This window comes from Bos grunniens, chromosome 21, assembly GCF_055505025.1.
Source record: "Bos grunniens cultivar Pamir isolate PY7600 chromosome 21, Bosgru_T2T1.0, whole genome shotgun sequence".
Lineage (NCBI taxonomy): Eukaryota > Metazoa > Chordata > Mammalia > Artiodactyla > Bovidae > Bos > Bos grunniens.
Window position 1 is genome coordinate 54,123,696 of NC_141185.1, and position 25,844 is coordinate 54,149,539.

The window sequence follows — 25,844 nt, forward strand, 5'->3', positions numbered from 1 at the left end:
CAAGGGCTTGGGGCAGTATTTCAAACTTTGAACAATCAGCACGGTCTCACCAGTGCACACTAGATGGATGTGAGCATGCTAGCAGGCTTTTTTTTTTTTTTAAAGGTTAAGGTCAGAATTACAGGACTGTGGCTTCCACATTTCAGTCGAGGCACATTAACACTGACTCATTACCAAATGAGTCCAAGCCCTGCCCCCAGCATCGGCATCTAGGAGAGGAAAGCAAAGACCCGACCAAGGTCTCCCTCGTGGCTGGACTCTGCCAAAGCTGACTGGGATCTCAACAGGACTCACTGCCTTTGACATAGCCAGTCCAGCTCACGTGCATCGGGCTCTTTTCTCAGAAACAAGAGGGCAGCAGGAAAGGAAAGCCAAGAAGAAAGGCAAAGTGCACGCACAAAAGGACCCAGTGTTCACTGCAGACCTCCCCAAGAAAGCAGCCGTCGCGAGTTTCAAAAACCACTCGATCGTCCCACTCTGCAGTTCAGTCCTGGCTGCAACTTAACCTCCTGATCTCCTGACGGTGTAGACCTGAAAGGCCCAGAAACAAACGCCCTAGGGATGACATCAGTCAGGTGAGGTAAGACCCGACATTCGGGAGACAGGAGGGCGAGACAACCTCAATCCTTCCTGGGCTCTATGGCCATCATCCCCTTTCCCTTTCTTCTCATAAACAATGTCAAACAGTAATGATTTCTGGTTAATTCACTAAATTTAGTCAATACTGGTATCCATATTCCCTCAAATAACTCTGTCCCATTCTCCTCCTCTTCTCTTTCTGGAACTTCAACTGCACGCGTATTACAGGCCCTTTAAAAACTGCCCCAGGGCTCAGTGGTTCTGTTCATTTCCGTTTCAATCTTTCAGCTCTCTGGTCTTCGGATTCTTCCGGCTGATCTAAAAGTTCGGTGATTCTTTGGTCTATCCTCTTTCGTTAGACTTATCTTGTAAAGTTTTTATTTCAGACAGGTTTTCTTCATATGTTCTATTTTGGTTTTGAGATTTCATAGTTTTCCATTACAAGTAGATCTCCCTGTACATAACTGAGTATAGTAACAGCAGCTGCTTAAAAACCCTCCTCCCCTCAACCGAAGATTTGGGACATACTGGGATCAATCTCCACTGATTAGACTTCTTTGGAGAATGGGTCACTTTCCTGTTACTTCACATTTTGAATAATTTTAGAACATATCCTGGATACTACGGAGGCTTGGAATTATGTAATTCCTCCAAAGAATCTGTTTTTGTTGTTTGTTTTAGCAGGGAGCTAATTGAACTCAGACGACAAACTTCTGCCTCTTGGATGGCAACCCCCATCTACAGTTTAAGCCTTAGCTTGGCTGCCCTGTTCATGCACGGATCAGGGGTCAGGCAGGGTCTGAATACAATTTCTACATAGAATTTGGGGCACCTCCTCTTGGGCTCTCTCCTCTCCTGAATTGTTCCTTCCTGTTCAATGGCTATGATTGTTCTGAACTGTGCCTTCTGGTGATACAAGCCAAAAATATAAATACTGGGGCTTTCCTATGAACTTAAAAATGAGAAATCACCCACGGACTGAAAGCTTCCACAAGTCAACTGCCCTACAGAATCCACTCTGTTGGTTGCTCTCTAGTACCCTTATACTGTTCCTATATTTTACCAAGAATTTATGGTTGATAAATGACAGGCTAAGTGGACCGGAAATTCATGTTAGGTTTACACGGAATGCAGTTTAACAAAAAGAGTGGGAAAATCAGTGATTGTTTCATTTATAGAAATTACTTAAGTAAAATTTCCGTTCAGATTTGTGAGAAAGAAGTACACATTACCTGTAAAGAAGGACTGATTAAGACTATCTATACAAGTATCTCTCCTAAGGGACAACGCTATTCTAAATTGTCACCTGCAAATGATGTAAGACAGACTGTACTGGAAGCAAAAAAAAAAAAAAAAAAAAAAAACAGGAAAGGAACCACCATAGTTAAAGAAAACAGGAACAGAAGGACTTCCCTAGTGACTCAGTGGTTAAGAACCTGCGCCTCCACTGCTGGGGCACAGGTTTGATCCCTGGTTGGGCAACTAAGACTCCACAGGCCACACTGTGTGCACCCTCCTGCCCCTGACCAAATATTAAAAAAAAGAGAGAGCTAGAGGAGAAAACAGGAGCAGGAGAAAAGTAAGTTAACAGGGAAAAGGAGACAGAAAAACTATTTAAAATGAGAAAACATTAACTCAAAAAGTGGCCTGGGCAATTTATGTGGCAAAAATCCTAGAAGATGTAAGGCCACAAGTACTGCTTCCCTGGTGGCTCAGACGGTAAAGAATCTGCCTGCAGTACAGGAGACCCAGGTTCAATCCCCTGGTTGGGAAGATCCCCCGGAGAAGGGAATGGCTACCCACTCCAGGATTCTGGCCTGGAGAATTCACGGACAGCCTGGCAGGCTCCAGACTGTGGGGTCGCCAGAGGCAGGCCTGACAGAGCAGCGCCGCCGCTGTACCAGCCAGTTGTGTGCTCAGCCTGCTGGCACTCGTGCTACATGCTGAGGACAGAGGTGAAATCAACATAGTCCTGCTCTCACAGAGCTGAACCTGGTGAAAAAGACATGAAAGCAGACATATAGCACAATAAGACACAATGGGTGATAGTTCTCATGCTTCCATGAGAAAACTATCACAAACCTAGTGATGTAAAACAACAACAGAAAGTCTTACTTTACAGTTCTGTAGGCTAGAAATCCAGTAACATGGCTCTCCCCAGCTACAGACCAAAGTGGCGCGAGGACAGGACTGCACCCCCTTCTGAAGGGTCTCGGGGAATATCTGTCCCATCATTTTTTGCAGCTTCTAGAGGGTGCCTGTATCCCTCGGCTGCAGCCCTTTCCCTCCACCTTCAAAGTCAACAAAATCGAACTTCTCTGACCCTTATTCAATCCCCCTCTCGCCAGTCACCCTGGAGAAGGAAATGGCAACCCACTCCAGTTTTCTTGCCTGGAGAATTCCATGGACAGAGGAGCCTGGAGGGCTGCAGTCCATGGGGTCAAGAAAAGTCGGACATGAGTGAGTGACTAACACACACACACCACAGTCAGGAAACGTTCTATGCTTTTAAGGACCCCTGTGGTTAGACTGGCCCACCTGGGTAATTCAAAGTACTCTCCCCACTTCAAGGTCCTTAATCATATCTGCAGTGTCCTTTCTGCCACGTAAGGTAACTTATTCACAGACAGAAAAAGATGTGGACATCTCAGGGGGGCCATCAGTCTGTCTATCATAGGCAGTCTCATAAAAGGTTCAGTCAGTAAACATGAAGCAAGAGAGATGCTTCTGGCCAGCATGGGCTGCCACGGTGCATGAACAGTGACACGAGTGAACTCAGCTCTATGCTATAAGAAACGTAAAGCTGAGGGGCTTAACCTGGTGGCTCAGTGGTAAAGAATTCGCCTGCCAATGCAGGAGACGTGGGTTCGATCCCTGGGTCGGGAAGATCCCCTGGAGGAGGGCATGGCAACCCACTTCAGTATTCTTGCCTGGAGAATCCCATGGAGGGAGGAGCCTGGCGGGTTACAGTCCATGGGGTCACAAAAGAGTCGGACACAACTTCGCAACTAAACAACCACAACAAGCTATGTGAGGAGCTGTGTAGTCTCCAGCAGACCAACAGCATGTGCAAATGGTATGCGTATTAAAAGTTCACACAAGCACTGTGATTATATGAGTGTCTGTTGACTGAGTACGTGTCGTGGTATGTTTGGGTGTGAAAGAGAGACAGACAGGAGGTAAGATCAGAAAGATATGAAGAAACAATTCTAGACTATTAAGAAATTCAGTCTTCACTCTCCAGGCAATGAGAACCCTATTAAAGCCTGTAAGCAATAAAAGAGCGTGATATGTATGCCAAAGTGTAAATTCCAGCCATTATGTGAAAACAGCCTTGAAGAGGTAATAGTCTCTAAGTAGGAAGTTGAGAGACTACTGCAATTGTCCTGGCAAAAACTAGTGAGTTTAAATATAACAAGAAGAATGGCAAGCAGAAAACAGATTTTGTGAAAGGCAGCCTAGCTAGAATTTAGTGATCAGATATCCTTAGTAGTGAAGACTAATCAGGAGTCTAGGAAGACTTACTTTTACCTTGACAACTGGTACGATGGTGCTTTTAGGGAAAAAGCAGATGAGCAGGTGGTAACTTGGGGGTAATACACGAGTTAACTAGACATGCTGGCTTCGCAGCACCCTTAGTACAGACAAGTCACAGCTCTTGACAATGGAGTTCATGACAATCATGTGCATGCGCGCTCTACCACTTCAGTCAAGTCCAACTCTTCATGACAAAAGAAATCTAGAATAACCTATTTAACATCAGGAAAATGATTAAGGTTATTTAAACCATATGAGGAACTCAATAGTGTGTGAATTCCTTATAATGTAAAGTGATAAAAATCGGAATATAGAAATGCAGCTTTCTCAGACATATAGCAGGGACAGAGGGAATAGACTCAAACGTTCAGTGATTATTCCTGGAAGGTGCGATTATGGGTAATTTTCATTTCTTCTACTTCATATTCTAATACTTCCATAATAAGTCCATACGTTCTGCATATTCCAGATTTCCATAATGGGCATCACCAAAAATAAAGGGGATATTTATTTTTAAGGAATACTTAAAAGTTAGTATTTTCCTCAAAACTGCTTAAGGCAGAGGCCTCGTCCATTAACCTACTTCTATTTGGCAAACATTCAAATCTCTTTTCTTGACCCCTCGGCTTAGAAAAGTCAAACAGGGCATTCGTGACAATTTAGCAACATAGGTAAAAAATCAAAGTCACCCTCCACCAGGGGCTGGGGTTCTGTATGTGAAGACAGACATTGTAAATGGAAGAGCCTAAAATACAGGCCAACCATTCTGTTATCACCCCGCAGGTCAGCAGTGGACAAGGCCTGAGCCGTGACCAAGCAGAGGGTGACAGACAGACGGCTGCAACAACACGGTGCTGAGACAGGTAACGTCCAGCTGCGTCAACTACGGATCCAACTCCGCACACTCATTAGCACAGATTCAGCCCACTGCTTCCCAAAGAAAGGTAGCTGCTACTGCTAAGTCGCTTCAGTCGTGTCCAAGTCTGTGCGACCCCATAGACGGCAGCCCACCAGGCATCCCCGTCCCTGGGATTCTCCAGACAAGAACACTGGAGTGGGTTGCCATTTCCTTCTCCAAAAGAAAGGTAGAGCCTCCCCTAAAACTCCTAATGGCTCCCCTTGCCATTATTCTTCAAAATGTCTTCAGAGGCCAAGAATGTGTTCGCTTCCATCTCACATCCTACAAAGCAACATACCGCATGCAGTAGGCCCCCAGCAGCAGTAAGAAAAATCACTTACTCTGGAGGTCAAAGAGACCTAGGTTAGAACTCCAGGTATGCCTCTTACTATTTCAGGTAAGTCAGTTTCTTAAAAACTGATAGAAACACACAAGAATCAAACAGATTATTTCAATGAGGTCTGGGGCAACTCATTTAATCTCTCTAAGCTTCCAGTCCTGAGTCAATAAAAGGGGGGCCATACATTTCTTACAAAGCTGTTGGGAGGACTGGACTTCCCTGACAGCTCAATTGGTAAAGAATCTGCCAGCAATGCAGCAGACCCTGGTTCAGTTCCTGGGTTGGGAAGATCCTCTGGAGAAGGGATAGGCTTCCCACTCCAGTATTCCTGGCCTTCCCTTGTGGCTCAGCTGGTAAAAAATCCACCTGCAACGTGGGAGACCTGAGTTTGATCCCTGGGTTGAGAAGTTCCCCAGGAGAAGGGAAAGGCTACCCACTCCAGTATTCTGACCTGGAGAATTCGAATTCCTGGAGGATTAAGCAAGCAAATTTACGTAGAATGCCTGGCACACAGTAGGTACTATAGATTACAGTATTGTGTGGACTGAGGAGCATCTCCCCAGAGCTGGAACCTTCACGGAACTCTGAGGGAATTGATTACAACAGGAGCTCACAGCAGTGGTCTTACATGAGCCACAGACTCAGTGTAGGGAAGAAAGCTGCCAACCTGAGCAAGAAGAAAACAGAAAATGAGGCAGTCTCCCCCGGATTCTGAGGCAGCGCGGTCCTGATTATTTGGATTCTGATGAAGGAGGAGTGGTCAGGATTAGCTTTCATCTCTAACACCTTATTAATTGTCATCTCCTCCCCAAAGCAGAAAGGCCTGTTTAACTAAAATGTTCAGTGTATATGGCCGAGTGACTGAACAATCAAACACTTCTGATTTTTTGCTTACAACAAGAAGGGTGAACTTACAACTGTTTAGAGTAGAAAGGCACAAAGCCTAAAATTCTTTACTCCAAAAATGACCTGAAGGTTGGGAAAATGCCTTGGGACTACAAAAAGGCTCTTCAGGTTTTCTATGTTTGAAACAAGACAAGGATGGAAGATCTAAGACCCACTGTTCAAGGTGGTGGTGTACAAAAGGAGGTACACAAAAGAGCTCCTTATCCAGTTTACTTCCTCCTTTTCTCCCCATAAGCATGAACGTCAGGCTTCATTACTTACAGCAAAGACAAAAATTAACAGCCCAAGACAGGGAGACACTGTAAGTGTCTGACTTAGAGCAGTTTGTCCCAGGCTAGAAAGAGAGACTTCCCAAGTCCTGAAAGACTATTTAAAATAAAGGAGATGCAAGAATAAAGGAGATGTAATAATCCACATGAGAAAAGAGTCTGAAAAAGAGTGAATACATGTATATGTATCACTGAATTTCTGTGTGTACACCTGAAACAACACTTACTCGACTATACTCCAATAAATTTTTTTTAAAAAAGAATAAAAGAGATTGGAGATTAAACACAGACAATGGCAGTTTGCAGTAAGAAAGCAGATTCCATAAACTGTAATCTATTGAATCTTATCTCAATATCAGACACAGATTGTTAAAGGGATGTTTTGTAAGCCTTGGGGAAATACACCCAGCATATAGCCACAATTAAGACACCCAAGACAGTTTGTGGCTTGGTTTCTGCTTTTTTTAGCATCATTTTTTTCATCCTAGGGATTGATAGTGGGTCTGAATTTCAACAAAACACCTGCCCAAATCTCCCATGATAATGCTGTGAACAAAATGAAATCTGGCAGCCTCAGATATAAGCAAACGGTGACTAAAATTCTCCATCTCCCGGTACATGATATTGTCTGTATTTCGGAAGCCACAGGGTATGCTTCCAGGCTATAGCATGTTCCAGGAATTTGAGGAAACATTTTAGGAGGGGTAGAATGTGCCCCACAATCCACTGTTTCCATCCTAACCCTACAACAGTTTCAACAACAAAGCAAAAGGAATAACCAAATGAATGACTACAAGGAACAAGGTTCTATTAGAGTTAACTGCAACTCTTCCCTACCCTGCCTCTGTCCAATTCTGATGAACACTTTTACCAAGGGCTTGAAATAGCTCATGATAAAACGATCCAATATACTGACTACCTGAGATTCATTAAGAACACTGATATACTGAAAGTTAAGACTGAAGATCCACAGACCCTGAAAGACTAAAAGGGTGGACCAAGAAATACATGAGAGACCAAATGTACTGAGATGAAATTTAATATGGGTTTAAATGAACCCCGCACTTCTACTTCAAAAACACCCAGAATTTACATCAAAACTCCCAAAGGAACAGAGAGAAGACAGAAGAAACCTACCTTGTCAACATATGTAGAAAAAGACCTGTGACGTTGGATAACCAACAATTTCTCCTTTATCAATAGTAATCTGGCTCAATTTCTTGACAGCTGTTAGGAGATCAAACAAGAAAAGTGAAATGAGCCTCGGAGAGCGTTCAGTGGGTTGAAATGAGGCTGGAAAGGAGTGTAGAGGCCAGACCATATAGGGCCTACTGCCAACTACTTTGGTCTCTATTTTAAAAGTAAGGGTCATGATTAGATTTTTATTTTAAAAGGCTCACTTGCTTATGTAATGGGAAGACGTGAAAGAAGGCAGGAAGTGGACACAGAGACTCCAGCTAGAATGCTGTGCAGTAATTCAGGTAAGCAGGAACAGCCAGCGCTAGAGGGAGAGTGACGAAGATGGAAAGAAGGGGGCAGATGACAGATACATGGATACTAAACACAGGATCTGCTGATAAATGTAATATAAACAGGGAGTAAGAAAAAGGGAGGATCAAGGATGATTTCTAGATTTCTGTGTCACATGACACAGACTGACAGTGATGCCAGTTATTGAGAGGAGTAAGGAGAGAATCACAGACTCATGCGCGCCGGCGAGACTTTCGATTCTATGACAGTTACACAGTGGATCCCCAGGTGCTGATTAACTGATTAATGGTATATATTGCCAGGAGCACTGTTTAAGTGACTTCTCCATTTGAGTCAATATTGAAAAATACCAGTTGAGCAACACAATAGAAAAAGTCTTCATGAAAACTCCTTGAAAACTGAGCTAACATTGAGTAACTATCCCACATTTCAGGTACACCTCTCAAAAGCACATGCCAAAATACTGAGCATGTTCCCCTCAAACACCACGAAGCTGTGAACGTGTGCCTTTCCCCAAACCTGATTCTTTCCTGCACCAGACGATCAAGCTATGGTGACATCCGCTAATAAAAAGATAAAACATTAAACATTGTTACATCCGCTTTCTTATTTTCTACATTTCTTGCTGCTGCTGCTAAGTCGCTTCAGTCGTGTCCGACTCTGTGCGACCCCACAGACAGCAGCCCACTAGGCTCCCCCGTCCCTGGGGTTCTCCAGACAAGAACACTGGAGCGGGTTGCCATTTCCTTCTCCAGTGCATGAAAGTGAAAAGGCAAAGTGAAGTCGTTCAGTCATGTCCGACCCTCAGCGACCCCATGGACTGCAGCCTACTAGGCTCCTCCATCCATGGGATTTTCCAGGCAAGAGTACTGGAATGGGGTGCCATCTTGCTAGGATACACTTAACTTTTGAGTCCTGTTTCTAGGAATGACATTATCAGAGCTCGATGGAAATGCTAATAATGAAGACCCCGTCCCTTTTCTCTTATAGAGAAGGACAATAAGGCCCTAAAAGGTAACGTGTTCAACAGTAGAACCAGGTGGGACTCAAACCCTGACCACCCACCCAACCTCCCACATTACCAAGGCCAGTCTGCCCAACACAAAATATTATTTTTACTTAACCGGCCTCCTTCTGAAATTTCTAGTGATTCCAGCAGCTGACTGGAGGATTAAAAGTACAAAGTTCAATGAACAGCAGCTCATCTTCAAGCCCAAACAGCCCATGTAGGGGCTGACAGCAGCATCCACACAGACAGAAAGAGCAGAATGAGGAGGGAGGAGAAGAAAGCAACAGGCTCAAGATCTACTATTGCTGTGGCTACACTTCCTATCTCATCTACAACCAAGAGGGACAAAGAGCTGCTCCAACTTCGCCCAAAACGCAGCAAGCGAAAAGAGGAAAAGAAATTCAAATCCATTTCTGCGCATTAGTTTTTAAAGTTACTGGCAAGGGAAAAAGATCTGGGGAGAGTAATCTTTAACTGTGAGTTACTGACTCTGAATGTACCGATCACCACTGGAACCATTTAGAACACATATCAAAGTGTATGATGACAATAGCTAGTTAAGGGCAGCTTGAGCTTATGACATATCAAGCTCTGGTATAAGGGCTTTAACGTAAGAAACCATTTAACCCTTGTGATAATCATTTTTATCTCAGCTTTACAAAAGAGGCAGTGGAGCCACAGAGGTGGAAGACACTGTCCAAGGTCACACACCAGTAAGTAGACAGCCCAGGCATTCTGGCTCTAGAGTTTACGCTCTTATTCATCAGGCAGGACTGCCTCCACAGAGCACATTCTGAAACCCAAATATTTATTCTGTCATCTAGTTATACAATGATTAACGATACGATGGATTTTAAGATGAATTCTCATCAGAGCCCAGCGCTTTAGGAAGGGCTGGGCAAAAGGTGGAGGAAGAAAAGGCAACAACTCGCTACCTCCAGACAGCCCTCGCAGCCAACAAATATTTTTCCCACCCCACTCCCTCAGTTTCAACCATCGCTCACACGCACGGTGCTCTTGACATCGACTCCCTAGCTCTAACTTAAAAGCTCCACACCCTCCGAACTGCCAACAGCCTGCCAGACATCCTATTCCCCATGAACGCTCCCTACCAACCCATCTCCCACACTCTCACTCAGTCCTTCCCCCGCATTAATGGCCTCCCCTCAAGTTCTCCCGTGCTCTGATTTCCCTCTCCTTCACCTCCTACAGTTTCTCAACAAGCTCTGCTTTACCTCTGCTGCTGTTGTTGTTCAGTCTCTAAGTCGTGTCCGACTTAGCAGCCCCGTGGCCTGCAGCACATCAGGAGTCCCTGTCCTCCACTATCTCCCCGAGTTTGCTCAAACTCATGTCCACTGAGTTGGTGACGCTATCTCAGCACTGCCTCGTCCTCTGCTGCCCTCTTCTTTTGCCTTCAATCTTTGTCATCCTCAGGGTCTTTTCCAATGAGTTGGCCCTTTGCTTCAGGTGGCCAAAGCACTGGAGCTTACACTGTCTCCGTATCTGTTCCTCCTACCCAAATCCTAACCCTAGCTCTTGGACCATATAGTTTCCCTACTGTAATCCCTACCACTAAGCATAACCACCAGTTATCACAAGGCTCAGCTTCTCCACAATGTGATTACGATTTGTGTGGCAATTCTCTGATGAAACCCTCCCAAGGATTCCTTGCTTTCTTCACAGTAAGGTCAAATTTGAGAGCGCCAAACTGTATCAAGATCTTTAGATCCTGCTGTCATTGCAACTCTAGCAATTCTAGGCTGCACATCAATCATGGTATTTCTATAACTAAGCCAAATACGGAGAAGGCAATGGCACCCCACTCCAGTACTCTTGCCTGGAAAATCCCATGGACGGAGGAGCCTGGTGGGCTGCAGTCCATGGGGTCACAGGGAGTCAGATATGACTGAGCGACTTCACTTTCACTTTTCACTTTCATGCACTGGAGAAGGAAATGGCAACCCACTCCAGTGGTCTTGCCTGGAGAACCCCAGGGACGGGGGAGCCTGGTGGGCTGCCGTCTATGGGGTCGCACAGAGTTGGACACGACTAAAGTGACTTAGCAGCAGCAGGAAGCCAAATACATAGAGAAAAAAACATCAGGTAGCGCCATTTACAATAAGACAAATGTAAATACTCTTTGGCTCTGTCCCATTAGTACCTTTATTAATTTAATTATAAACTGGCTCTTTTTCCACAGTTAGTATCTCTCATCCCAAGTCAGTCTAAGGTAAATTACAGTGCTCTGGGAGCCCAAAGGAAGATGTAATTACATGAATTTATACAGACTATACTTCTATATAAACTATCTTCATAATATGACAAGCAGACAGGAAAACAGAATTTAATGACGTTTCAAGATACAGACTACCTTCAATAACAAATTTCCTGCATCAACAATTACTAAAAATTCTAAGATATATTAGTTTACATTTCTGTTCCAAAAAAAGAACATATCAATCAAGTTTTCTCTAGGCTGACTCTCAGGAGTATCATTATAACCCGTAACTTCCACTGTGAGTTCTAGAAATGTTGGTTTAGAGATGGTAAAGTGCCAAGCTATTACCACTTTCTTCAGTGTTGTGCGGACTTCAAAAACAAGGTCCACGAACTATGCTGAGTATTGATTAAAACTATCCGACATCTTTAAAACAACGTGAGTGAGTGAAGTCACTCAGTCGTGTCTGACTCTTTGCCACCCCATGGACTGTAGCCTACCAGGCTCCTCTGTCCATAGAGTTTTCCAGGCAAGAATACTGGAGTGGGTTGCCATTTCCTTTCTCCAGGGGATCTTCCCGACCCAGGGATTGAACCCAGGTCTCCCGCATTGCATGGTAAAGCAGGCGCTTTACCGTCTGAGCCAATTAAAACAATGTAAATAACCTCAAAGAGGCTCATACCAGAGAACTGTCTTGATCAGATGATATTTCCCAGTACTTATCAGAGATCAGAAGACAAGAGATTTGAGAAAGCATGTGGAAGGTGAGGGAAAAGTAGGGAAGAGTTCAAGTCTCAAATCCTGCAAGAGAAGGCAAGATGTGAGACGGGAACACAGTATGCAGGACGCTGTGCAAACACGCTCTGCCTTTGATGACTGATGATTGTGCCACACGAAGACTTAACTAGGGCTTCCCTGGTGGCCCGGTGGATAAGAACCAGCCTACCAATGAAGGGACACAGGTTCGATCCCTGGTCCCAAAGGTCACACATGCCACGGAGCAACTGAACCCGTGTGCCTCAAGTACTGAAACCCAGGCGCCCTAGAGCCTCTGTTCTGCAACTTGAGAGTAGCCTCCGCTGGCCACAACTAGAGAAAGCCTGTGCGCAGCGACAAAAACCTAGCACAGCCAAAAATAAATTAACCACAAATGAATAAATATAGCAGTGTGTGCATGTCAAAACAGTAATAATAAAAAAGACATTAATTTTTTTGTAAAAAAAAAAAAAAAAAGGAACAGTTAACTATTCTGTGGTAACAGAACACTCCAGGGCACAGGGGCTGGGAGAGAACGTGGCCGGAAAGGAAGAGGTTCAAAAATGGAACGCAGAAGCCCGCCCAGAACAAAATCCCATCACCAGGACGTGCTGCAGGATTCCGTGTTAACCTCACTAAATTGTACCTAAATTGTAATACCTTTTCCACAAAGCCTACACAGGCCGGTGTCTTCTGAAAAAGGTAGAACCAGATTCCGCGTTTCCCCTCCAACATCCTAGACAGACACTGTTGAGCTTGGTGGTATTTCAGTCAACCACTGACAGCTTTTTTCCCCCAGTTCTTCTGAACACGTGAAGACCAAAAACAACAATCAGTGCAAACTGAGGGTTTTACTCTCAACAACTTCCTATTCCCATGTGGATGCCTCCTGCAACCAAGTCAGAGGTTCACTGGCACTAGAATAAGAGCCCTGCTTATTTCCTTTAGAATTTCTCTTCCGCATCTCCAGAACCACCTTTTATCACTGTTCACTCTGATTCACTGGTCTAAATATGTTAAGAGTGGCTGGAGCCCACTGTCTTTGGTTGCTTTCTGTTTTGTTTTAATGAGTCTGATACACCAAGAAGCAGGAAGATGCTCCAGTCTTAGTCCTATCTGTTCAGCTCAAACATAACATTTGTCAGGAATAAATGTAATTCCTATGACAAGCAGATGGTTCAAGCAGAAAGTCTTAAATCACCAACAAAACAGTTTAGTGATTAACAGAGTGGGTTAATAAAAAGACTCTGCTTTTAACTGTCCAGAGTCCAAACATGCCACCTCCCCCCAGCCCACCCCCAGCCCTTAGCACTAATTATACCACCAGGCCTTGGCCTGAATCACGAGAGAAAAAAAAATATATCTGCTGGCAAATGTCAATGAGGGGGAAAAATCTGGATTCCTGTACAAACTTATCAACCACCTTTCTGTTTCCAGACAGGATACTATGGCAACAGCATAAGCAAAAGATTAGAGTAACCTATGCTACCTGATAAAATGAGGGCGTCAATGGGAAGTTCTGGCTGTCAAGAAGGCCTTGACAGTCAGTCGTAAATACCTCCTAAACAAGAAGGAAGAAACACGAGACTCCAAGATTACAAGTATCCGACACAGAGTACACTGGAATTGACACTTTTTACCCATTAACTCCAATGCAAATAGTATGATGATTTGAGAATTAAGGATACTATGGAGAAAACAGGGGCTTCCCAGGTGACTCACTGGTAAAGAATCTGTCTGCCAATGCAGGAGACATAGGAGATGTGGGTACAAACCCAGGGTCTAGAAGAGCCCCTGGAGGAGCAAATGGCAACCCACTCCAGCATTCTTGCCTGGGAAATCCCATGGACAAAGGAGGCTGGTGGGGTCAGAGAGACTCAGACACAACTGAGCACCCACACACGCAGGAAAAGACAGAGGTTCTTTCAATACTGATCCTTATGGCAATTACTCCCAACCCTATCAACAGAAATGTATTAAATTTCATGGTTCCACTAACACAAAAGTCTAGCTAACGTACGCTAGAAAAGTCTATGGGGAGTACCTGATTCATTTTAGAGATGAAGAAATGGAGAGGCTTGCCTGGTAGACAACATCTAGTTATTAGTTAATGCTAACTAAAATTACTGATGAAATCAATCCAATTCAAGAGATTTTCGTTGTTAAAAATCCTAGCTCTCTTCTTTATCTTTCTATTTAGTTAACAAATACCAAAGTTAGAACTAAGGCTCTTGGAGCTGCAGGGAGTGGCAGAGAGAGTGGAAGCCTTAATTTGAGCAGGACATAAGGAGACCAGGAACTTCTAATTCTGACAGACAACAATAAAAGGGAGGCCACATGAGCAGGACAAGAAAAGGAACAAAAGGACTATTTCATCCTCTTGCTTTTAAAACTTTTCCAACCATGAAAGAAAATGCAGGTTAACTATTTTAAATGAATGATGCTCACACTTTCCCCCCGATATTCAGGTTGATCACACTCACTGAAAGACACTGGGCAAATAATTTAACCCAAGACTAAAAAAGCAAAGGGGAGGTAAGGAAGTCGGAGAGGGGGAATAAATTTTTAAAGCTGAATTGTTTAAAATTTAATAATATTTTAAATAACATATCATGTAATTTTAATACTTCATGGAGCTTTATGGGGTACAAGGCTTGGCTCACAACAGATTCTCACCAAGCATTAGTTCTTCATCTGTTCACTTCCCAGGAGAAATGCAAGAAGACAGGCCTGAATTCATCAGGAGACCAAAATACTGCTGCCCAAAACTACGCTGTACAGGGTCCATATACCAACCACATGAAATTTAAAGTAACTGGCGGTACCAAAACCAGGTTGATAGTGGTGAGGAAAGAAATGTTTTTCTTTATACTTTGATAATTTCCAAGTTTCTGTAATAAGCTATTTCACTTACACAGTTAGAAACAACTGTTTTGAAAAAGAAAAAATGTTTTCAGTAGGGTTTCATCACTCTCCTATTAGAACTAGTTTTAACAAATGTGCAAGTTAGCTTGTACTATCCCAGGCTTATCCAACCCAAATTGTGTGTTAAAATAAGATTCCATAATCACCCTTAGAGGATAACAGAGCAAGCATCATCTTAACTAAAGCCAAGCTGCCTAAAACTCTACTGCTTACAAAGACTGTGGATGTCTTAATAGACAAAATCAGAATCAAGCAAACTATGGTACAAGATCTCCTCACAACAAGGCCAAGACTCAAGACAAACTGCCTCCCTCCTTGAAGGCTGCTACTCCTTCGTGAATCCCAGAGAGGCAGCAACACAGCTTAAAGCCGCTATTAAGAATCTTCTCAACAAATGACGCTAGGAGTGAGTATCCACATGCAAAAAAAAAAGGGAACTTAAACCCTTAGCTTGCGTCACACACAAAAATGGATCACAGGCAAAAGCCAGAGTCAAAGTGTAAAACTTCTGGAAGAAAAGGAGGAGAAAATCTTCATGATTCTGGCTAAAACAAAGATCTCCTACATATGACGTCAAAGGTACAGAACGCATAAAAGAATACGTGACAAGCTAGACTTATTCACAATTAAAAACTTTTCCTCTCCCAAAGACATCAGTAAGAAAATGAAAAGACAAGCCACAGAGAAGGAATAAATATCTGCAAATCAAATATATGATTTGTATCCAGAATATACAAAGAACTCTTAAAACTTAACAAAAACTTTAATGGTCAATTGGTACTTCATCAAAGAAAATAAATGGCAACTGAGTACAGGGAAAAATGCTCACCGTCAATAACCATTACCAATACACACCCACCAGACGGCTACAATGAAAACGACTAACAGAGTCCATATACCAATCACATGAAATTTAGAGTAAATGCTGTTACTTTAAAAGAACAACTGTTGGCAACAGTGTGGGGGGAAAATGAAACCCTCTAGTACTGCTGGTGGGAACGTCAGACGGTATAGCCACTCTGCAAAACAGCCTACCCCAGCAACCCACTCCTGATGATTTACATGTGTGAAAACATAACCACATAAAGACCTGAACAGAACGTTCAGACTTGCAAATGGCATGAGCCTGAGCTCAGACTGAAGTATGTTTTTGCAGTTCCTCCTGCTATCATACTGTTGGCTCTCACAACCGCTATTGCAGTCCCTTTAGTGAAATCAACTTGCATTGTTTAAACCACTGTTTAAAAAAAAAAATTTTTTTTCCAATTTCCACCACACTAAGCCATTCCTAAACTTAACCCTCGGCTTCTGAATAGCCATCATTTACTTTGCTAGAGGCTGGCCAATGAGTTGCAAGTAACCTTCTTCCAACTGCATATGAGAAGAATAAGTGCATGACTGAGAAAGCAGTTTTCCTAGGACAAATGAAAAGTGTGTGAGAACTCTGATGTGCCACCCTACTGACATCTTTGTGAGTGCGCCTGACCAACCTAAAGGTAACTGAAAACTAGTGAATTTAAGAAAAGATTCACCCATCTGATATCAGATGGGACCATTTCTACCAATGAATTTAGAAGAATTGCTCTTTTTATTCTTAAGACAACTGCTTGTTGAAGATTTTTGCACCAGTGCTCTCCACAGTATCAAAGTCAAGTCCCCCCCGGGTAGGATCGTGAGTTTACAATACAGTCAGTTACAATAAGTGAAGCATTTCAGTACACGGGACGAAATTCCAGAAGGAGAGAAACTGAAATACAGAGTTTTACCTATAAAACAAAAATAGATCTAGTAAATACGGAGCTGAAGTTGAACAAGCAAGTCTGTATGTAACCTGTCAACTAGCTTCGAACCTCTGAGTTCCAGTCAAAAGCAAAGACATGAGGGGACGGGCAGAGAAGTCTGGACTGGCTCTTCTGGATGCACAAACTGGTTCTCCAAAAGCAACTGCTAACCATACAAGGGATCAGCACAGGACACCATCCACACGGACAGCTCTGCTGGGTGTTCTTTTTCCTTCATGGAGAATTTGCAAATGTTTGCTTAACTATTCAGTGATGTGAATGCAAGGGCTTCCCTGGTGGCTCAGAGGTTAACGCGTCTGCCTCCAATGCGGGAGACCCTTAACTATTCAGTGGGAGCAGGGTTTTATTGAACCCACTCCAGATGTGGTCTAACACACACACTCAAGCTTAGGTAATGATATTGAAGGGATGATCATAAAGTCCCCAGAACTGGGTTCAGACCAAAACGAAGGCCAAGGAGCTTATGAACTGACCAGGCAATCACAGCATTTCTAAAAGAGGTATAACTTCACTGCCTTTTTCCACCTGTAAAACAAGAAACAGAAAGAAAAACAAAAGCACCTGTTGATGACAAAGATGCGGCAAAATATTCCCTTACTCAGATGACAGGTATGAAATATAAAGCAGTCAAAGCATTTTAGATACAACTTTATGATGTGTATAAAGAAACCTGAAAACTCTCAAAGTTTAACTTGGTAATTTTACTGTAGCACAAGGAAATAAGGATCAAATTGAGGAAAAACTTACTTTGGAAAAAAAAGATTTTTTTTTTTTTACTAACAGAATTAGTTAAATATGTTAACTCCAAGCAATAGAATTATGTGATCCCTTAAAATAGTCAAAACTGTATTACATGGGAACACACAATTAAATGAAAAAAGGCAGAAAACAGTTTATATAATCTGATCAACAGTATTTTTTTTTTTTTTTAAAACCACATACAAGGAAGAAAAAGCCTAGAAGAAAACCAAAATCTTAACTATCTCTAGGTAATGGAACATTACCTAGGTGATTAACAACTCTTTCATATACTGACCAAATTCTATGCACCACTTCTATAACTGGGAGGTGGCGGGGGAGGAGAGAGTGCCACCACCAGCACATGATGGCAGATCTTTGAAGCATAAGAAGCAGAGTTGTTGGAAATCTTCCCAGAGCTCTCTCTCAATAGCTTTCTGCTGTTCTGGAGTAATACGATTCTGCATTATACAGATCAATCTGCGGCAACACTGGCAGGATTGTAAACCATCTTTTTCACCTTAGAGTAGCTTCATAAAGTCCAAATTTACAAACTGAACGAAAATCTAGTTGTATAATGAGGCTTACATACACCTAGGTCTTTTTCAGATGTCAAATTTTTCCCGATTTCTACACTAAAGTAAAACTCTAGTTGTTCTTATTGTTATTTAGTCACTAAGTCATGTCCAACTCTTTTCAAACCCCTCAAGTGTAGCCCACCAGGCTACTCTGTCCTCCACTGTCAAAATTTGAGTTTGCTCAAATTCATGCCCACCGAGTCGATGATGCCATCTAACCATCTCATCCTCAGTCACCCCTTTCTCCTTTTGCCTTCTGTCTTTTCCCAGCATCAGAATCTTCGGCAATGAGTTGGCTCTTCGCATTATGCAGCCAAAGCACTGGAGCTTCAGCAACAGTCCTTCCAATGAAAATTCAGGGTTGATTTCCTTTAGGATTGACTGGTTTGATTCCCTTGCAGTCCGAGGGATTCTTAGGAGTCTTTTCCAGGACCACAGTTTGAAAGTATCAATTCTTCAGCACTCAGCTTTCTTTACAGACCAACTGGCACATCCGTACATGACTACTAGAAAAAACACGGCTTTGTATGGACCTTTGTCAGCAAAGTGATGTTTCTGCTTCTTAATACACTGTCTAGTTTTGTCATAGCTTTCCTTTCAAGGAGCAAGTGTCTTTTAAACTCTAGCAGACTCTTTCAAAACCTAGAACTATTCCAGAATAGTAAGCTGGGATACTAGTAAGCTGTACTCTATCACCAGTAAACTGCTACTGGATGATGCTTTGAGAGGGAACTTGCTAGAATTCTCCCACATTTCACAAACCACTCCTACATTAAAAAGTGCTTCAGCTACCCTCAAATTCAATCAATTTTTTTTAAAACTGGCAGAGGCAATGGCAAGGGGTTATGAAAATAATGGGAGGAAAAGATAATCCAAAATAAATATGCATTCGCTTGCATTTTTTCCCCTCATTGAAGGAAAAATACATTTTTACAACAGATAAAAAGTGGGCAGGATTTTGCAGCCAAAATAAACTATGAAGTTAGGTTAAGTTAGAAAGGAGGCTAGAATGAGTTAAGACAGCTAAAAGTAAAGCTGTTTTCTATTGTTCTTAACTAAAGTACATAGTCTACTGAAAAGGAAAAGAGAGAGAACTAATCTGGTATGCAACATTCAATACTCAAAAACACAGAATTCCAGAAACAGAGTTGGAAAGAGCTCCTGATCTAAACTGCCTCTTAACCAAATTCAGAATTAGTTTAAAAAAAAAAAAAAGTCTATCAATTGAACTTTCGAAATTTTCAAGTATTCAGCTATTTCAGTCATTATTTCCATCAGATGATGACAAACAATCATAAAAATCCTAGAGCTGGAAAGATTCTTAGGTATCGTCCTGTTCCAGCTCATCAGCTGATTCAGATACAACCAGCAAAATCGTCACTCTTCCTGCAACTGTAAAAATGCTACACAAGTTTATCCTTTAACTGACAAAAAGCCTGAAGATGGGGGTGACACTGCACTCTGTCACTTTCTCATCTGATGAAGGCTATGAATATACGTACCACTCTACAGAAGAGTTAGCCAACAGCTCCCAGCGCTCTGCTGTCTACTTCATTCTCCGTTTCCTTCTCCCTGGACTGACCACAATATATACTATAAGTATGCTGCTCCTTAAACAGTTTTAAACAGTCTATGTTCATAATTTCAAACATGGAAATTGAAACCAAAAAAATCACCAATTAAGTCATTTGCAAGTTATCATTAAGTCGGAGATCCTACAGTGAATTTCTGCGCGGCTCAGAGGACTTTGCTAAGAAGTAAACGGTTTCCCATCCCCACCTTTTATGGCAAGACAGTTTTCTTTAATGGCTTTCTTTTGAAAATGTATGATGTGTTTAAATATTACAGAGAAGACAGAGTTTGGTTAGATAAATGCTATTTCTCAAAGTCATTTTAACTTTAAAGGCATCTTTTTCATACAGCAAACCCCACAACTGGCACGATTCCATCAACCCTTCCTTCTGGTCAGTAACTGTCACTGGGCATCGCTCCTCCCTGCAGCCCTCCAAGTGAACACACAACAGCTCTACTTCATCTTTTTCGAGTTTCAGCTATCCTACAGCCAGTCTACTAAAAGAACCTAGTAATCCTTTTCCTCACCATTTACTTCACTATCATATTAACAAGAATATTTTTAAACATAAGCCACTCTAAAGTGTTTCAAAATACTTTAGAACTTGGAATTGTTATATTCCTGAAATGACTATTTAAGGCTGTAAAAGAGAAGACCTTAAGGCCACAGACATGAGTCTGCTTAACCCTAAAGGACAAACCCGATCATGTCCACCTCAGAGCTTTTACATAATTTAAATTTAGTACTACAATACTATGATCTCCTATTGGCTCACAACAGGAAGGCAATATGTGAAGCTTCAGTTCAGTTCAGTCTCTCAGTCATGTCTGACTCTTTGCGACCCCATGAATCGCAGCACGCCAGGCCTCCCTGTCCGTCACCAACTCCAAGAGTTCACTGAGACTCAAGTCCATCGAGTCAGTGATGCCATCCAGCCATCTCATCCTCTGTCGTCCCCTTCTCCTCCTGCCCCCAATCCCTCCCAGCATCAGTCTTTTCATGTGAAGCTTACTATTTGCAAAATACTCTGGGTAACTCATACTATCTTATTTCATCCTCAAAATCTCTCTTTGGAGGAAGGTACTAGTAATACCCTTGTTTCACAGGTAAGGAAACCGAGGACTGGAAAGGTTGCATCGTTTGTCTGGGGTCACAGGACTGGCAGAGGTAAGATATGAATGTAAAACAGCTCAGCTCCCCAGCTGAGTTCTTAACCATTACAATGGCATAACCAGTGGCAGTGCAGAGTTTACTGATACACCCAACTCCTACATTTATAACAAATATGCTTCTACTAAACGAGAAGGAAATGGCAAACAGCTCCAGCATTCTTGCCTGGAATGTGCCATGGACAGAGGAGCCTGGTGGGTTGCAGTCCATGGGGTCGCAGAGCTGGACGCGACTGAGGGACTGAGCACGTACTTCTACACAACTTTCTAATGGTGACTGTCCTGGACTAAGCGTGACCCTCGACCCCATCAGTGTGAATGTCTGGGAAGTAATACACTTGTGGCTGGCTATTCCATCCCCCCTGGAATCACAATCCCCAGTGATCATTTAAAAAAAAAAGGCTGACTAACCACTGACCGTAATCTCTCCCTGTTAGTGTCACCAGGAGACGGCTCCTGAAGGAGCACTGATGCTTAGCAATTTGAGCAGAAGAATACCGAAGATGAAGACCAGTGTGGTCCTGGTACAGCCAAGTTCCAACTCCGGGTTCCCAGCACAGATGTGAATCTGCATTAATTGTTACCTCTATGACCTAAGGCAAACATTTAAATCCACAAAACTTTCTCATGAGCAAAATATGGCGAACAGTACTATGCACACAGGTGTTAATATTACTATGAATGTTAAGCTAGGAAGTGTAAAGCCATCAAGCACGAAGCCTGGTAAACAGTAAGTATTCAAATGCTAGTTGTTACGTATAATGATTAGGAACAGGAATGGAGGCGGCCAGATCAACAGTGACTGTCAGACATGTTAAAACAGGATGAAAAACAGAAGCACGGCCAAGGCCCACAGTCCCACTTCAAGCCCAAGTGCAGGAATGACTAAGAGCTGCAAGACACGCTGTACAGCTGGAAATCAGACAGGCTGGTTCAGTGAAACACAACGTACTGCTTTTAAGAAACAAACCCACCAATAGCCACTAACGTACATATCACTTATCTCCCCTGATTGGAAAGACTGAGTCATACACAGCATCTCTCTACAATTAAAGAGAAAGTGTCAGCACATTTCTGTACAGAAAACAGTTCACAACTTCAACCAGTTTCAAACTGCTTTGGAAAGATAAGCTCCTTAATAGTTTTGACTAAATTTAGAAAGCTTTACTACTTTAATGCAGATAAATGGAAATTGGGAAGCAATAAATTATCAAAAAGAGGTTCTATTTGACCTGCTACAATATTAAAACATGCAATCAGCACACTCAGTAAACAGTGGTGCCGTCTGTCTCCAAAATACAAATTTAAATTAAGAGTCCAAATTAATGAGACTTTACAGAATATGATGATGCTTTGCTATTAAACAGATGAATTTAATCCCAAAAGATATACAAATAAACGAAGTCTACCTCACTACATTCTACATTTAACTCCTTAAAAGACGGAATGTACCTCTATCCTACTCTGGAAATTCTGTTAAGTGAGCCACAGATCACATTCACAGATCTACAAACTAGACAAGTGGAATAAGCCAAAATTCACCCGGATTCAACTTAAAGTACAGGCTACAGGAAAATGCAAAAGTTTATTCAGAAGAGAAAGACAAACCTGTTTCTGAGAATTTAGTGATACAAGAGATTCTCCTCAATGGCATAAATCACTGTGCATATCAGAAGCACCGATTCCTGCCCTACACCATACCTAGTGAATTAAAATCTTCCCCAATATTCTGATCCTAAGTCAGGATTGAGAACCACGGCCTCTCTGTAATATCTATATTAAGTTATGCCCCTTCCCCTTCTAAACAATTGTTTGGTTTTGGGTTGTTTGGCTGTTAGACAATCAACCAAGTGCCTTCACTTACCACGTTAGCTCCCAATGCGTGCGTGTGTGCTCAGTCGGCAAGTCACACCTGACTCTTTGCTACCCCCTGGATTACAGCCCACCAGGCTCCTCTGTCCATGGGATTTCCCAGACAAGAATACTGTAGTGGGTTGCCATGTCCTTCTCCAGGGGATCTTCCCAACCTAGGTATCGAACCCATGTCTCCTGCATTAGCAGGCAGAATCTTTACCACTGAGCCACCAGTAAGCCTGTTAGCTCCCAAACTAAATCCTAAATCTCCAGAGGGCATGTCGGGCCACATCATGTCCATACCAGATGCTCAGTCAATAAAGGAAATTAGGCCAATAAAAACAAAATATTAAGAAGCAGTTTAGGGAATTACCTCCCATGCTTCCCTCTTCCCTGGCCTGAAAAACAACTCCCAGATGGACCATTCGTCTTATAAGGGAGACAGGAAGCGGGAAGATAATCCGGGAAAATTCTAAATTAGAAACTCAAAAACATTAAAAATTCAAGAAAATTCACCAGGGAAAAAGGGAAAACATGGATAAAGGGCCTAAGAAGTATAAAAGGAAAAAAACTGGATAGAAAAGAATGGTGGTTGTTAGGCCATTCTAAATAAGAAAAATATTTCTTCCTTGCTCATAAAATAAACGGGACTCAATATTAAAAAGCAGAAACATTACTTTGCCAACAAAGGTCCCTCTAGTCAAGGCTATGGTTTTTCCAATAGTAATGCACAGATGTGAGAGTTGGACTATGAAGAAAGCTGAGCGCCAAAGAATTGATGCTTTGGAACTGTGGTGTTGGAGAAGACTCTTGAGAGTCCCTTGGACTGCAAGGAGATCCAACCAGTCAATCCTAAAGGAAATCAGTCCTGAATATTCATTGGAAAGACTGATGCCGAAGCTGAAACTCCAAAACTTTGGCCACCTGATGTGAAAAACTGACTCAATGGAAAAGACCCTAATGCCGGGAAAGATTGAGGGCAGGAGAATGGGACAACAAAGGATGAGTTGGTTGGATGGCATCACCAACTCGATGGACATGAGTTTGAGCAAGCTCCAGGAGTTGGTGATGGACAGGGAAGCCTGCTGTGCTGCAATCCATGGGGTTGCAAAAAGTCAGACACAGCTGAGTAACTGAACTGAACTGAAGATCTTTTGAGTCAAGACACAAATGAATTCCAGTACCTACTTGGCGTGACTCTGTTCATGAGCCAGTTTCTTTATCCTACCCTGTAAATGGGGTAAGACCATTATTAGAAGATAAAGAGATAGTTGTAAAGCATCTGGCTTCGTATCCAGATGCTCAATGCAGATTAGCTCCCTTCCTCCTCAGGTGGAAATTCGTAAGGTCAGATAATAAAAGACGATGATTATCTTGCAGAAAAGGGCTGTGTGGTCATTTCGGCATCATGTGAATGTGTCCTCTGGGTGTCTGTCATGTTCTGACTCCTGTAGCTGTGTCATTCCTCAGCGCTGTCCTCAGCTACCATCTCTGATACATGCATAGCCCCGGGGAAGCTAAAAGGTAATGGTAATGTCCAGGAATCTCTAAAGTCCTTTCTGGAAATAAAACCTTAACAGCATAACTACAAACCCACAGTGACCATTTAAAACGTGCGCCCCAGCCATCACCCCCCAAAAAAGCAAAGAGGCCTCATCTTCACTGAGGTCCAGGGCCTGACTCCACAAGACACTGCTAAACAATCTTCTATCCGTCACAGCTTTAAATCAGGGTACCAGGTCCTAAGCAAGCCTGGAGAAAAGTAAAAGGCTGTTACTGTGATCCTGAGGCAGTAGACAAGGCTAGAGAATCTTCTTAAGTAAAACAAGAAAGAACCCAGCCTTGTTCGGGTGGCCAGAACCCCACCCGAAGTCAATCGCCTGGGGAGCTGCCTGGGGTGCCTGGTTTCAGGCAGCGCTCAGGAGTATCAACTGGACAGTCAGACAACTCATCTGTCGATGTTTCTCTGAAAGCAGATAACCCAGAGCTAAGTACCTGAATAGCCTGAATCTTCAGGAGCGGTCTTCTCTCTAACACACCACCAAAGTCTTTTTTTGGACATGCTTTTACTATTGCAATTCAAGATGACTATTTCAACTCAAGGTGAATTCAGAGGTTCTGATGGCCATGTCACTCATGACTAAAATATGCCTATTATGGCCAATTAATACTCTAATTAAATCAAGACCTCCTCCATCTATACCTGAACAACTGGTTTTCTGGACCCAAATGCAGATCTTTACACATACTTCTATATAATTAGTCTTATCAGATCTGGCAGGCTGTTTCAGTCTCTCTTCACTCCTTTGACCCTTAGTTCTCTCATCAATGAAGTGAACAAACTGGACAAAACGGTTTCGGTGATGTCTTCAAGTTTTAAAACTATATTTTAGCATTTACCAAACATTTATGCCAAACGCTTTACTTTAAAAGCAATTTTACTTCACTAGGATTTTCAAAGGAATAAAAACAAACAAACAAACAAAAAAACGCAAACAGCTACAGATTTTTGCCTAAAGGAGTCATTATCTTTGCATGCCTCTCATGCCCCTGTCTAAAACCACCCTAACTGGCTTTTAGTTCAGGATAGAATAACCTTCTCCAAACATCCTATACTGGGAGAAGGAAGAAAAACAAATCCTACCATTTCTGATGACCAGGATTCTCTACTATTAAAGCATGAAGAACAAGATTTTAATGTAAACCAGAAGATCGTGCTGAAACAAGAATTCAAATGTGCAGTCTAAATCTCTACTCAGAGTAACGATGTACACAAGAATTACCAAAAAGAAAACTCCTCAGAGATGGTGATGAAGGAGAGGGTCTGGCAGAGAAGAAAGCCAAAATCTCCTGCAGGGCACCGCCCTTTAAAAAACCGTTAGGGGTGGGGATAGAATTGTGGCTAGAAGTCTCTCCTCTTAGGACTTTAAATGACAAAATGTGGTTCAGCAGGTAAAGAATCCGCCTGCCAATGCAATATGTACAACTGTTAGTTAACGCTAAAAAAAATTCACAGACTATGTTAACTTAATACATACAAGTGAAACTGCCTAAACAAAAACTTAACTCTTAGATTTTTACCTAGTCTCATACGATCCTTGATGATAATGTCAGAGGCCCCCAACAGTAAAGGCTCATTCATTCACTGTAAGATGATTAAGTTCTCATCTTAATGATCACTGAACACTGCTCCTCTGCTTTA

At 42.5% G+C, this 25,844-nt stretch overlaps 1 protein-coding gene and 1 long non-coding RNA gene across 33 annotated transcripts in view; one reads left to right on the forward strand and one right to left on the reverse strand.

The window, feature by feature from the left end:
- AKAP13 (A-kinase anchoring protein 13) overlaps positions 1–25,844 on the reverse strand; it is a 322,778-nt gene that overhangs the window by 255,736 nt on the left and 41,198 nt on the right. The gene's annotated exons all lie outside the window — the stretch shown is intronic.
- LOC147349742 (uncharacterized) lies at positions 464–21,336 on the forward strand. Of its 2 annotated transcripts, none has more exons than XR_015150114.1 (4): positions 464–575; positions 4,900–4,979; positions 20,726–20,786; positions 21,226–21,336. It is a non-coding gene; the product is annotated as an uncharacterized LOC147349742 (long non-coding RNA). The 2 variants fall into 2 exon arrangements; XR_015150113.1 differs by having other exon boundaries at positions 470–580.